This window comes from Cyrtonyx montezumae, unplaced genomic scaffold (genome assembly GCF_038088225.1).
Source record: "Cyrtonyx montezumae isolate F1298 unplaced genomic scaffold, pur_monq_1.0 scaffold_12, whole genome shotgun sequence".
Classification (NCBI taxonomy): Eukaryota; Metazoa; Chordata; class Aves; order Galliformes; family Odontophoridae; genus Cyrtonyx; species Cyrtonyx montezumae.
In genome coordinates this window covers 16,323,014-16,337,834 of record NW_027071848.1, presented here as the reverse complement: position 1 = coordinate 16,337,834, position 14,821 = coordinate 16,323,014, and positions in this window count along the sequence as shown.

Here is a 14,821-nt window from a genome sequence, read left to right as displayed (position 1 = left end):
GACTATTCTAAATAGAGGTATGTTTTAGGTCTGAAAAGGAAGTGTTTCTGTCCTGTGAGAATGTTGCTGAGAAAGCCACACTAGAACTAAGGAACTGATATGTGCTAAGCTTTGCAATGCTAAAAGGAGATGCACTTGGAATGGTTAACCCATCCCCAAGGCAATACTGCTCCATATACACCGGTGTTTCCCAAAGGGCTTGATGGTAGTGGTGTTGGATCCCCATTATCTTCAGATCACGTTCCAGATGTGTCATGATACCACAGATACACTGAGATCTGATGGAAGGAAGCAGTACCTGTGGTTGAATACAAGAAACTGGGAAGTAGAAGAAAAAGGTCTCTTGTGCTGAGGTGTTCCTGCCGCATTGGAGTCAAGGCTCTGTATGACTTTTACAAGCAAGACTTGCATTTCACTGGGCACGCAGAAGATTCTCTTCTCCTGTGTCTCTCAACATGAGGAGCTGAAATAGATGGAGGTAAGTTGACATCTGTGTAACAGTCAGAAGTTGTGTTACACGCCAAAGACGTTGATTCGTTGCCTGTTAGAATTACTCTTGGTGAAGCTGATTCATGCCACAGTTAAGTGTGGAATAACGGAATAATCAGTACACAAAGCAATGTTTCCTTTCAGTGTGGCACAATATGTGGCCGCTCTAACAACACCGATGACGTGAATTACGTGACTTGCTCACAACAAAGCATCTTAAGTAGATCATAAATACTCCCAACTGGCAGATTCTCTAGGCAATGCAAGCAAAAAACATTGTACCCCATCTCCCTGGAAAACCTGTTAAGCTGCTTACAGATACATGATGCAGAGGAAGATATTTGATTTCTCTAAAGAGATATTGTACTAATTTCCAGACTGCAATAAGGGTTAATTCTCTCTTTTTATTCATCCCCGATGATTGCATGAAAATAGGAAGATAGCTTCGTAGTTAAATCTGGAACTTTGGGAGATGTGATTTTGATGGCTGAGTCTGCTACAGGCTCCTTCTGACCTCAGATAAGTCATTTAATCTCTACATTACTCCCGTTTGCCTGTGGAAAACTGAGATAATATCCTCTTTTCATCAATTTTCCCTTTTGTTTGTTTAGATTGCAATCTTTTCAGGTCACAGATTGTTCCTCTTATTTTATATGGTACTCAGACCAATTTCACTGAGGACCCTGAAGCTTGATCTGTAGATATTTCTGTTTTCTAATAGTATTATCTGGAAAATATCTGTAATTAGTCCATGAAGAGCTACTAAAATCACATTCTTCCCAAACTGCTTGAAACTTCACTCAAATTGCAGAACAACAGTATGGTATCTATTGATGAATAGCAGTGTATAGTTGGCAGCTGATGGTCTCCAGTGTACATACAGTCTGACTTTTTAATGCTGAAGAGCTGATTTCACTCTGTGTACAAATCCTCATTGCATTTTAGAATTTATGCGTATGATCTTCTCTAGGTCCTCAGTGAAAGTCTCTATTCTATTTTTCTTATTACAATAAATTTATTAAAGTATACAAAGCTCTTGATTTCTTGGAATTTACTACTTGTTAACTGGACTTGTCTTAGATGCATCGTTCCCTGTTTCTTGCTGGATAGGATGTGCCTGAACTGGGAGCACAATTATCATCTCAGTGTGTGAAGACTTAAAGGCAAAACACGTAAGTCCTTCATATGTGATTGTGTGTGCCATGACTAATGGGTATGGATTACAGTGATGGTCCTACAGATAACATCCTGCTGCTCTCTGCACGTTTTGCTATCTCTAATGCTGTTGGCCACCCATACCTCCCATCAATTTAGAGAGATTTTCTGGGTGAGCAGTGCTCTAGAAGTATAAGGGATGTAGGATCTGATTAACACTCTTCTTTTGATGACAAGTATTTTTTTCTACCTTGTCTCCTGGTCTTTGAGAGCCAGAAACCATACAATTTGCTTTAATATCTTCTAATTAATGCATACTTTCTATCCACTATCACACACCTGGCATCTCTTCTTCATGCAGTATCTGAACACTGATCGTGCTTGTTTTTCACATCAGCAACTGAATTTCTCATTCATGTCATGTACAAACCCACGCAGGTTGGATCCTCAGTGCTTTCCTGAGCAGCTTAGTCTATTCTGTGTCCTTTCTTAATATCCTTAATCTCTGCTTCTGGCAAATAAGATCCTGACCTACTTTATTTTTCTGCCTTTGGAAAGAAAAACAAAGTGCACGTGGTAGAGCAGCAGCTGCTGCTGTTTCCTCGCAGCAATAAAGAGGCAGATTGCCCTGGTTCAGGGTTTTGTTAAAGCCACTCCTGCTTTTACATCTCCCTCTCTCCACAGTGTGTCCATATGCCCAATGCACATCCCTCCGCTGCCACTGCATTTGTGCTGTCACATGGGTCCGGATAAAACAGAGGAGGAACACCATGAGATGCAATTGCCCGTAGGTGAGGATGGGTTAAATATGGGACATCGGATCTGGGGGCTGCAGTTCCCTGTATCGGTGCTCCCTGGTGCAGCAGAAACTCCTTCATGCAAAACTGGAAACTCGCAACAGCTCCAAAGGCCAATGCTGTGCACCACACAGTTCCTTTCTGACCTTCACCTCAGCTGCCACTTATCTGGAAAATCTGTGAGGAGCAGGGAGTGGCATTGTGTTCTCTTTGTGTGAGAGGGAATGCTTGGTGGGGTGGGGAAGAAATGGGGAAATCTCCCCTCTCTTTCCATAATGGGTGATGGATGGTATCAGCATTGACTGCTCACTGCTGCTTTCTTCACGAGCATCTCCCAGGAGCTCACAAGAGGACTGCTGTACAGAGATGAGAGCTAGGCACCAAAATAGAAAACGAGTAGTATGCTCTCAGTCTCCTCCCACATACGCTTCTGAAAATCTCCCCCGCAACCTTTTACATCGACACTAACCAGATTTCACCTATAAATCTGCTGCAGTTAATCTCCCTGAGTACCTCTGCAGCTCTCATCCCCAACTTAAGCTCCCTTATTGACAGATGTACACAAACAACTTTTTCCCCCACCTCCCTCAATCCTCCATTGTTCCAAACCAACACGTGTGACAGCTCTGCCAGGGCTGCCTCCACCCTGCTTGTGCTCACTTGTGAATAGTTTGAGATGGGACAGTGGAGCCTTGCTCCCACCTGGCTTTCACAGAGCTCCTTGTGAGCAGCAGCCACATAGTGCTTGGACCCCAATTCAGGGGTTCCTATGGGCACTACTTTCCCTGCACACCGCTGGCACGTGTCTGTGCAGCTGCACAGCGGGGCTGGATGTTCCACCCTTGGCTGACTTTAGCAATATCTTCAAGTGATTGTTTGAGAGCTGCCACATCAAAGCAGCCGCCCAGACAAAGCACGTTCAGGCTGGGAGCTGGGGTGGAAAGAGGGAAATCTGCAGCAGAGCGCTCATGCAGGGTGGTTTTTCTTGTGCTTCAGTGGGAGTGAAGGGCATGTAGGAGAGCTGCTGGCAGAAGGGACATTTTAAAGGTGTGAGCCTGGCCAGATAGAAAACCCATCCCATCTGAGAACGCTGCTAGCTGCTGTTACCTTCTGTTTTTTCTTTCTTTTTTTGTTGATTGCTAAACTTTTATAGCAAATACTGGTTGGAAGTGTTGGAAGGAATACCAGGACTAGGAGCACAGCACAAAGAGTTAACAGAATGCTGAAACTAACTGCATTGGCTCTTTTGTGTAGTAGAAACAGATGAGTAAGCTGAGAATCATAAAAAGAGCTAATCTCCATTTCAGATCTTGTTTAAGAGATTAATTATGGAATATCGTAGACATAATTAAACACATAATCAAGGGCAAGTAGGCACAGCCTTATACCAAATAACAGAAATGTATAAAACACAGTGCTGGAGCAGCCTGTATTTCTATACTTAGAAAGCAAGAAACCGCTGCAATCTCCTACATCTTTCATGTAGAATAAAACAATAGTGGAAAGAAAAAAGCTCTCATTAGGTTAGCTTACAAAATCTACTGCAAGTAACAACTAATGACCTTCTATAGCCACAGCTGCCATGAATTTAGTGGGTACAGAGAGTCTGCACGCGAATTATTCCACCACTTGCACAGCATCATCAATCTGCAGAGCCTAGCGACCACAAAATAACCATGAATCCAGCTCATTGCTCATCTGTTGGGTAGTTAGAGAAACAGAAACCTGAGCACTGATGTGATGCTCCTGTGCTCTCCCACAAAATAAATAAATAAATAAATAAAAATCAAGAGCCTTGACATTCAGTTGTTCTGTCAAGAGTCAAGGATTGAAGGAAGTTACTTGGTAAACATTCAAAAAAAACACTCCAGGGCATGCGAAATTGCAGACTGAATTGAGGGAACTGCTTCCAGGCTGCTCTCGGCAGCAGGCAGCACTTGGGTTTGAGGTTCTGCTTTTAACTCAGCTCTTATGAGCTCCGTGCTGACTCTCCAAGTGTTTGTCAGTTAGCAGAACTGGCAGATCTGTATTTTCTTTAATGACTTTGTCGCAAACACCTCGGTTTGGCCCTCTGCACTCAGCAGTTACTCAAATCATACACAACCATTGAATCAATCATAGCCTCAGGTAAAGGACACTTGTAAATCCATGCCTGTCTGTGTGTACTACAGATTGGCTATTTAATTTAAAGTGTTTTTGATGCCCTTTTCTGCTCCAGAGAGAAATGGTGTTGGTAATGTGTGGGCACAGAGGTGACCGACTGTCTATCAGTGCATGTGCCAGAGCAGCTGCTGCCTTGCTTACACATCTCCTTGCTCCCAGCATTTGAGTTGCTCAGGGTGACTGGTGGGATCTTCTCAGGACACAGCATGGCACTGACACCATTTTGTCCGTTTCCTCATCTTTCCAACCCACCGGTTTAAGGTCTACACCTTTCTTCAGGCCCAGCCATTAGTCAGACTGCTGATGCACACTGGTTTGTTCCAGTGCTCTTCACCTGTTATTCTGTCTCTTTTTCTTGTTCAGTTTCTTGCCTTGTTGGTTTTTTTTTTTTTTTTTTTTTTTATAACTGGTCTGTGTGGGGCACTGTGTTTTACCCTATGCTCCTGGAGATAGCTCTCAAAAACACTTGTCCTTTCTTATTTCTTTGTGTCTGCTCCAAAGAAAGAAAGGTCCAGGCTACTTCTGAGGACAAAAATATGAAGCGTCTGAAAGTAACCATGAAGATAATGCCTCTCATCCACAAGTGTGGGAAGAAAAGGAACATACAAACCGACTGTGTTGCATTCAACATTTGAAAAGCACCACTCTCATCTTACAGAGTGTACCTTTCCCTCTGGGGATTTTTAAAAGACACAGCTGAGAAATGGCCACAAGTAAGGGAGTGACCAGAAACAGAAATCTGATGAAGGGGTTCTACCAGGGACTCCCTGTGGAGCTCAGCCACTTGCCACACTGCTCGATTCCTCCCTTGACTGTGTTGCCTTTGAACAACAAGAGGAAACTGTGAGATGATAATCTGGAAGGATCAGAAGATCAATAATAGGTGAGATGAAGTAACTCAAGCCAGTCATGCGGTGGATGCTCCAGCCCTGGACATGCTCAAGGTCAGGCTGGACAGGCTCTGAGCAACCTGATGTAGCTGTAGGTGTCCCTGTTCTTTTTTGGGGGGGAGGGAGGTGGAATAGATTAAATTGAAAGGCCCCTTCCAACTCAAACAAATCTATGATACTATGATGCTTCTTCAGTCAGATATAGGAATACTGGACAGCCCCATCAGGGCTCAAATAGTCTCATTTCATCTGAAGGTATTTTTGTCAAGATTAATTCATTTATAAAATAACTACCCTGTCCAGATGAGTTTGCCCTTGCCTGGAAAGGACAGAAGTGAAAGGCACCAGTCCATTTTCCCTTCCTCTTATCCTCATGCAGCACTAGCTGCAGGTTCGGTGATATGTCATTTCCTTGCTTTTCAGACATGTGTTGAAATTGGGCTGGCCTCAGGATCTCAAGAACATCTCACCTGTCAGAGGAGTCCCCACCGACCTCCCCAAGCCCAACTGGGGAGTGGCATTGCAGCCTCAGACAGCTAAAGTGACCTTCCCACAGGAGACTGAAGTCTGGGGCCCCTGAGTCCCCTCACTGATCTCTGAGCTGCAGGCTTTTTTCTAGTTTGTTCCTGTGCCACCAGACCTCTGGAGATTTTCCCACATGCTGGAGGGACAAAGTAACCCAAAGGGTGCTTTACTCAGCTCCAGTCATGACTGCTTTTTGTTTGAATCTTCACTCCTTGTTCTACCTTTTCTCTGCTCTTTCTTCTTCCATGTATGCAGGTTTCAAGGGGTCAGGTTGGTGCTGAGCCTCTGGAGTTCACAGAGGTCTCAGGAGTGACATGGGCTCAGATGTTTCTCCCCAGGACCTTCTTTCACATCTCCCACTGCTTTTCCAATTTACCTCCAGAGGACAGCAAAGCCAACACTGTTCTGGTCCCACTCCCCATGCCTCCAATAGTCAAGTAAAGTACCTCCCACATTTGCTTTCAATATCAAAGTTCTGCTGAATGTGGCACCAATGTTCCTTTGCAATGATGCTAGTAAGACTGGCATAGATGAATGCCCTGAATTTACATTTAGTCACTTCAAGGTGACTAGTGACTGCTCTACTTTTGGAAGATGGTTACTGCAGTTACATCTCATGCTAAAATCTACGCCTTTGTTCAGCTTTCAAACAGAATGTGGAGAGATATGAAAAGGTGCTCTGCTAAACGTGAGAGGTGCGAGATCTGTTTTTCCCTGGTGCAGAAATAAGTCTCCTGACTTTTGCATTAAACAAAATGAGTGGTTAAGATCTGCAGAAGAGGAAGTGTTGATGGAGAGGTGGGTCCTGCAGAGCCGTCGGTGTGGGACGCATCCAGCTACACCCAGCTACACAGGGCTCACTGCCTCATCCCAACTGAGATGACTGTTTCTGATCTGAGATTCAAGGCACTTCTTCCTACATTAATGAAAGCAAATGCCCTCCGTTTCTGCTTTGGAAATTGTGACTTCTGATACACTGCATTCTGTGGGACCAACAGAAAGATGTGCAAAGATCTGCAGTATCTCAGGGTAAAATCTCAAGAAACGTGCTCAGAAATGTGACTTTCACAAACACAGGAGCCACCACGTGTCCAATTGAATGGCTGGGGACTGGGCCAGAGCTAATGAGTTTTATAAATGTTTCTTTTAAATCCTGTTAAAAATTTATTGCCTTAACAGGACAGTAATCCAAACGTGCTGTAATGCTGGTTACTAATTAAATCAGGTTGAGTCTTAGAAATGCAGATAAAGCAAGCAGGGATTAAACCAATCTGGCAATACTCACTTCTTTAGGAAATTCACAGATGAATTTTTACAAAAAACTTTTCAGATGACTATAGAGACAAGGAAATACCTATTCAAAAATCCCTGTTTACTGTGAGGAGCTTAAACATTTCTAATAGTGATCTCATTGCATACATTGAGGGGAAAAAAAAAAAAAAAAGGTGTGATAAATATGAGGTTAGTACTTGCTGTAATTCAGTAATAAACCCATTCTTCCTCTTTGTTACTAACATTTGGTATCATCCCAGGGCAAAAGCCCAAGGCTGGTGGATTTGAGGTGTACCAAACGTGGCCCAGAAGAATCTCAGAGACACTGTGTGTAACTTGAGCACAACATGCCTTGCCAGGAAGGATGCACTTTGTGTTTCCCTCTGTGCCATCCACAACTTTTCCATTTGGAAATGCTATGTCCCTTGGAAGCACTCAGTTCCCTTTGGACAGGGCTGAAGCAGGTTAGAGGCATTCACTTCTCCAGTAGTTCTTCTGAGATCTCCAGGAAAAAGAAATTCTCTCCCAGATCCACATGGAGCTTCCAGCTTCACATTTTCTGACTCTCTGGTGCTCCTCAGGAGCTTCTGCCATGGGAATGGGAGCAGCAGGGAAAAAGGATTTCAAGAAACCACACCATGAGTGGACCAGGGCTGGCCCAGGTGCATGCAGCTGCCCCCAGGATTATCCCTACACCTAAACGTGCTGCCTCCGCTCAACCTCAGCTCTGCTGGCATTTCTGTATGACGACTTTGATTTCTGGTCCTTTTATTTAGCAGCTTGCTAAGATGCTTCAATGGAAATGTAGGCACTCAAGTTGTGGTTCACACATTGCCTGGATCTGTACTTCCCGTTTGAAAATGTTTTGATGTGAATCTCTGCAAAGGGCAGTTTTCTGCATCTCTGGTACTGTGTTACATAATCAGGTCCCCCGGGTGTTACAGATGTCATATAAATATAGCTACATTTTAAAGCCACGCCTTTGTAATTTAGCCCAGTGGTGTGGTTGCCCAGCTATGGATGATAGCAGGAAATCTCAGATAACAGGAAACCCTCTCAGCAGAGATTTGTAGTGGCATTCTTCGAAGCCTTCTCTCCTCCACAGGTGTAGAGTGAAAAACATGTTACCAGTTTGAAAGGGAGGAGGAGGGAATTGTTTGGTTATTGTTTCCTGCCATTTTGAGAGGATCCTTTGCCATTCTTGTTCTCATTCATTCTCATAAAATTTAAGCATAAGAAAAATGACAAACTATACAGATGCCTTATGAAAATGTACAGAAACCTCTCCCCAGTACTACATTCACATAACTAGTGACAGGTTCATGTATTTCCTTAGGGTAAATGGCTTTTGATGTTAAAAGAAACTGTTCAAATTTCTTTTTCCTCCCTACCTAGGAGCAAATACTTTGTAATGGTTCATTATAAGGGCACACCTGTAATGTCCATAAAAGAAAAGAGACTCCTCCAGTAAATCCCCTATCAATACTTTGCCTGATTAATAGGAAAGCATAATTCCCTTAAAACACATCTGTATAGTTGCAGCTCAAAAGCAAGAGTCAGGTGCTGAAGTCCCACCAAATTTACATTGGCACGTGCTCCGCATGAATCCTACGCATTCCTGTCACTGCCTAAGTGATATCTAAGTGCTTCCTGAGTGCTCTGTATGGGAAGTAATTGATGTGATTTTGTTCTTTTCTTACCCTTTCCCTTTTACTTGTGCTATGAAATGTTTTGGTAGGGTTTCTTTTTCTTCAGGATACACAGAACTATATATTTACATTGGAGAAACCTCAGGGCACAGAGTTGTGACACTGACTACCTTCAGACCCTGTGGGAACCACCCAGTGATCTCAGGCTGTCCCAGAACAAGTGTTGTCTCCCTCTCCTGCAAACTTCGCCCTGTGTGTAGGAAGTCCTGGTCTGCTAGAGGCGAGTTCCTGATAGCTGCTCCCAGCCTGGAGACCATGACCTTGACTTGTGGTCACTTCTACCAACATCTCACCACCATCGAGCAATGCTGGATGTCTCTGGCAGCCTCACATGCTGTGCCATCTGAACTGGGCTCGCTGGTTTCTGAGGACACTGCTCTGAGAGCTGAATTTGGGTTATCATATTTAGGTCTCCACAAGCACCTAGCTGTCAGCTCGAGCCTTCCTGCCTCCTGAGACAGCATCACACCTCTGTGTTCAAAATCTTCCTAGAGAACGGAAGGAACAAAGATTTAAGCAGATTCACAACAGCTTTAATTAAAACTCAATTAAATTCATTCAGATTTAAAGATCCAGGAAACAGACACATGATCCTCACTTAATTACTGCAGTGCAGCCCGGTGCCCTCTCCACACACCCACGAGCGCTGGGTTTGCGTGGGGTGTGCCGTGGGGTGTGGGGCTCTGCTAGGCTGCTGGAGATCCTCATCGCCCTGTCTTCTGTTCCACAGCCATCCTGCCCCATCCCCACACAGCACAGCAGCAGCTGCAGAGCAGCGGGGTCACTGCTGCTGGCATCGTGCTGCTGGGAAGGGGCTGCTCTCACAGTCACAGTGGCTGGTGGGGCCTAGCAGTGGCTGCAGCCATATGGCTGCTCCAGGGGCTTCCTGGCACAGCAGCCAGCAAATCCTCTTAGTTCAGCTTCATCCCCCTCCATTGGTGCTGGCCTTGCCTGGCTTCCTGCTCCGGTCCCAGTGCTCACCATAAGCCCTGAGATTTTCGCAGCCAGGTGGCAGATGTGGCCCCAGGTGCTCACAGCTTAAGGACAGGACATTGCTGTTGTGTCTGCTCACTGCACAAGGTCTGTGGTGAGACATCTGGCATAAACCCACCCACGTTGTTGTCGTTAAGCCCTCTCTCATCCTCCAAACCCAATGAATGCATCCAAGTTAGCTTGGATGCTGCTCTGATGTCTCTCATGGCCACACCATGGAGGTGAAGCACCCTAAGGGGACCCAAAGAGTCACCATCTGGAAGCAAAGACCAGAAACAGTGAACTGCTCCAAGCACCGATTCTTCTCTTTGATACCTCAGTAAGGTGCCTGTGTGCTGCACGGGCAGCCAAGAAGTTCAAATCTACTTTCCTAAGGCTGTTCTGAGGACATTTGTTACACTTTAGAGAATTGGAAAAGCAAGAAGTGAAGTGTTCTTGTGTGGAGTGGAGGTAGGTGCATGGTCTCGTGTACCAGGAAGGATGTATTTATATGAACAAGAGCTTGCTGCAATGTATTCCATTCCTCAAAACCAAGGCAAAAGGAAACAAAAATCCCCGCTGATGCCTTGTCAGTTTTGAAGCACCACGACAAAAAAACATCTGCTGAAGCTAATGACTGCATTTGCATAGATTACACATGATAATCCAACACACATCAGGGTGCCCTGCCACGTAGTGAACAAGGCACAAGGGTGGTTCACTTCTCTGGCAATTGCTGCCAGAAGTCAGATGCATTTCTGCAATGACAGCATCAGCTCACTTCCAGGAGGCTCTGGCTAGCAGCAGTGGAGAAAATTCCTGATTCTCTCCTGTTTTCCAAGCTGAAAGGTGCAGGGATCTCCCCTGCCAGGTGAGGAGGAGAGCTGGAGGGGTGAAACTGTCTTTCATGGTGGCATCCATAGAGAATCCTTCTGGAGTGTCAGGGGGAGGGAGCCTGATCTGGTCCACTGTCCCCAGGGACTCTGGGCTGGCTGCAGCCCTGCAATGAGCCAGAGCCTGGAGAGGGAGGGCTGGTACTGTCTGTGGGGCACTGTGGCTGGATGCCATGCTGGTTCCAGGCAAAAAAAAAATCATTCCTTTGTGTTTCCAGCACAGTGTCCGCATTTATGGCATTGCTTTGTTATTCTTGCAGTGTTGGCTATGGACAAACACAACAGGACAATTTATATCCTGAGGCAAACTGGCTCTGTTATGGTGCTACTGCTTTTTGCTTTGCTTAATTGAGCTAACAGAATAAGACAACAGCTGCAATGGTGGGAAGGAAAAATGCCTTTGCTTGTCTTCCTTGTGACAGCACTGAGTCTAGCAAGGGTTTATCAATTGATTTGAGATGAATGTTAATACTGACTTCAGTTTAGTCTGTTAGCCCCTTTACTGTTTCACAAATACAACTGCACTTCAGAAAATAAAACAGACAATTGTTTTGAGAGGAGTGCTTTCCAAAGTATGTTTAAACAACAACAGAATGAGAAAAAGAGAAGAACCTCTAAAAAAATTCTCTGGGAGTTCTGTGTGCTTTCATATGTACACGTGTGTGCATGAATGCTACAGAGAGAGCAATTAAAAAGAGACACAGGTGGTGGGCACTTGTTTTTGAGAAAAATCAGGTCATTTCCTCCAGGCTGTGTCTTCCAAGACTGCGGATCTGACTCAGTTCTTCCTTCTGGCCTTGTAATCCATGAGTGCAGGCAAAACTCTGTGACCACCTGTCAGCCTGTTTTTGTGAAGTGCCGTGAAAAAACCTCCTTGAAAACGACTGGATGATCTTGACCATCCTATCTGATACATGGTATTCTTTTGCACTGATGCGTGGGTTGTGCGTTCAGTTTTTCTGGACACAGAGGATGCTATACCTTGGCCAAGAGTCAAGAGAGATGGGCCTGAGTGACACCAGGCAAACCTGTGCTGCTGGTTTCCAGCTTGCTTGTTCTGCCTCCTGGGTGCCCCAGCAGCCAACTCATAGAGCCTAAACCTGTGGTTCCCACTTACACTGTGTGCAAATGATACCTCTCCAGAAATTTGCTTCATCCAAGCAAGAAAAGCAGGAGTGCAAACCCCAGTGATTATCCCCTCTTGGTGCTAATCTATTCTTAAACTGAACTGCGCTCTTTTGGTATTTTAGTAAAGCTGTCATAAATCAACACCCACTGCTCCATTTATCGTCATGACAAAAAAAAAAAAAAAAAAAAAAAAAAAACGGAAAAGAAAACCAGAGAAGCCATCCTTCAGCTGACATTCAGTTAGAATCGATTCAGTGATCTGCTTTCAGAGCAACAGCTCTTGTCAGAAATAGCCCTTTGGAAAAACTCCGGTATGGCATGTGCCAGACAATGCTCCTTAGTGAGAGCACGGTGTCAGAGACCAATATTAAAAAGAGATCAGTGAATGTGCTGTGTGGGAAATGAATAGCTCTACAAGCTACCAGTCCCTATGACTGTCTCAAGCTAATGAGCTCACCGATGTGTTTCAAGGCACCATTTTCAGAAAGAGCACGGGATGTTGGATTTCCTTAGAATCCCTCGCAGCTCTGAGGGTCCAACAGAACCAAAATCCAGGCTGCACCAAACCTTCCCAATGGTGCAGCCCTGATCACAGTCCTAGTCTTTCCAGTGCCCAACCACAGCACTAGCTCTGCTGGGGCAAGAAATGGGCATCAACAGCTGCACATGGAGTGGTGCACATTGTCATGAGAGTTGGTGGGAAATGTTTTATTTCTGTGTAACATTTTCTCCAAATGGAAAAAAATGTTGGCTGAAAAATGTTGGCTGATATTTTTGGGAAAGGGAGGAAAACAGCTCTTAGTCATCAAATGCTGAAACATTTGGAGAGGGGCAGACCTGAGCAAACACAGGTGCTGTCGTCTGGATGTTAAACTTGGGCTTCCTTTGCAAATATTAGACACAGAGCTTTAGGATAAGATTTATCTCACTCAGCTGATGTATAAAAGAGGTCAAATAAATTATACTCTAAGAATACCTACCTTTTCCCACATTTAAGAAAGGTGATTTGAGCTAACAAGCTGCAATGTAGCTGTCTACCCTGTAGCTGTCTAAAGCACGGAGAGATTAAACTTTGGTCTGAAACAGACTGAAATCCGTGGTTCCTACAGTTTTGCAAGGCATAGCCAAGTTTGTAATAGCATTTCACATTCAGCTCTTTCAGACACTATGGAGATGTACCCTATTTCAAATTTAGAACATACAATGTCTTAAGAGTGGCTGGAGTAGTTGCTGTTCTGAGAGTCATTAGAGATAGTGAATCCAGGCAGTGAATTCTACCATTAGTTTTGGAAACTTGTCATGACATGATAATAAACACAATCATTTCTATCCTCCTCCGCCATGGTCCAAGGCACAGTTTTACTTTCAAAGCCTTTTAGCAATTTCCTTGTTTCCCATGTACTCAGATTTCTTTTCTCTATTTCACTTTTGACCTCTGTGTCTTTCCACCGTGCTTTATGCACAGTGATGTGGGGGAAAGAAAGAAAATAAGGCAAAGCACTCCTGAAATCAAACCAATAACGTATATACCAGTAATTACAATGAAACACATGCAGCTGAATCTAGCAATAGCGTTGATGCTGAATTTGAGAAGCATTTCTTATTTGAAAAAAAAGCAGAACAAATATGATCACATCTACGTAGGTATTGTATTTAGGGAGGTTGATACTTAAGGGCCCCATTCTGACTTGTACATCCACTTACACTAATCAAAAGGATTTCTGTTGAAGTCGATGAAAGGGTCTGTGACAACACAAGTGTGAGAATAAAGCTCAGGCACCCCCAGTGGGTTTCTTTTACCTCTCAGTAAAAAACGTCCTCTCTCTCCTCCCCAGATCATTCCCATCTGTTTGAAAAATACATTCATACCCAGCATACCCCATCCTTCTCCTAATCTGTTTAGACTTTTGTTTTGAGCTTTCAATTAATGGTAGTGGGCAGGACCCTTACCTCCTGTGGTACTATTGTCTGCCAGGTCTGCTGGGATTGCACAGCCAAGAGCCTGTTTTCATTATTTTTTGAAAGAGAAAAGCTTAAGTAGCATGATTAGAAATAGAAAGAAGTTACTGATGTATCTGAGATATTGTGAACACCTTAAGAAGAAAAGGAATGGCTGCGTATCCATGTAAAAACAAAAACAAAAATGGAAGATTTGGGGATTTTGTTTTTAAACATTTCTCTTTACAGTCCATTAGGTGAAGGAAAATAAACTCTCAACAGTTCCAGTAATCACAGTGCAAATAAATCTGGGATTGGGCCAGGTTAATTCTTAGAGGTTCTAGCTGCAGTGTAACAGTGGGTTTAATCTAGAGTGGGCTTTTTTGGTTTGTTTTTGTTTTTGATGCACTGGGTAAGGGCACTGACATAATATTAATTAGAAATAAATCTGTCCCTTGGGGGGCACAACATGCACTGCCTGCATTTTTAATTTGTTTTTAGTTTTAAGGCAAATGAAGCGTATTTTCCCCCTCTCATTTTCTCAGTCCCTTCCTTATTTTCGTGTAATCCTTTTGTTTTGCATTAGGAAGAACTGTTGGGTGACACAGAGAACGTGTTATTTTTTTCAGTATTAGCTGAACCAATAAACATGGAATGATTTTCTTTTGGGTTACACTCATACTTTATTTTATTTTGGGAGAGTTACCATTTTACTATTTTTCTCTTTAAAATAGCATAACATATGCACTTACAGAGAGATGTTGTTTTAATTAAAACAAAACAGAACAAAACAAAACAAAAACCAACCTGCAAACATTCTGAACAGAGTGCAGTAATTTCCTTCTTTCTCATTTCAGATTCTTAGCTCCTCTCAGGAAACCCATGACTGT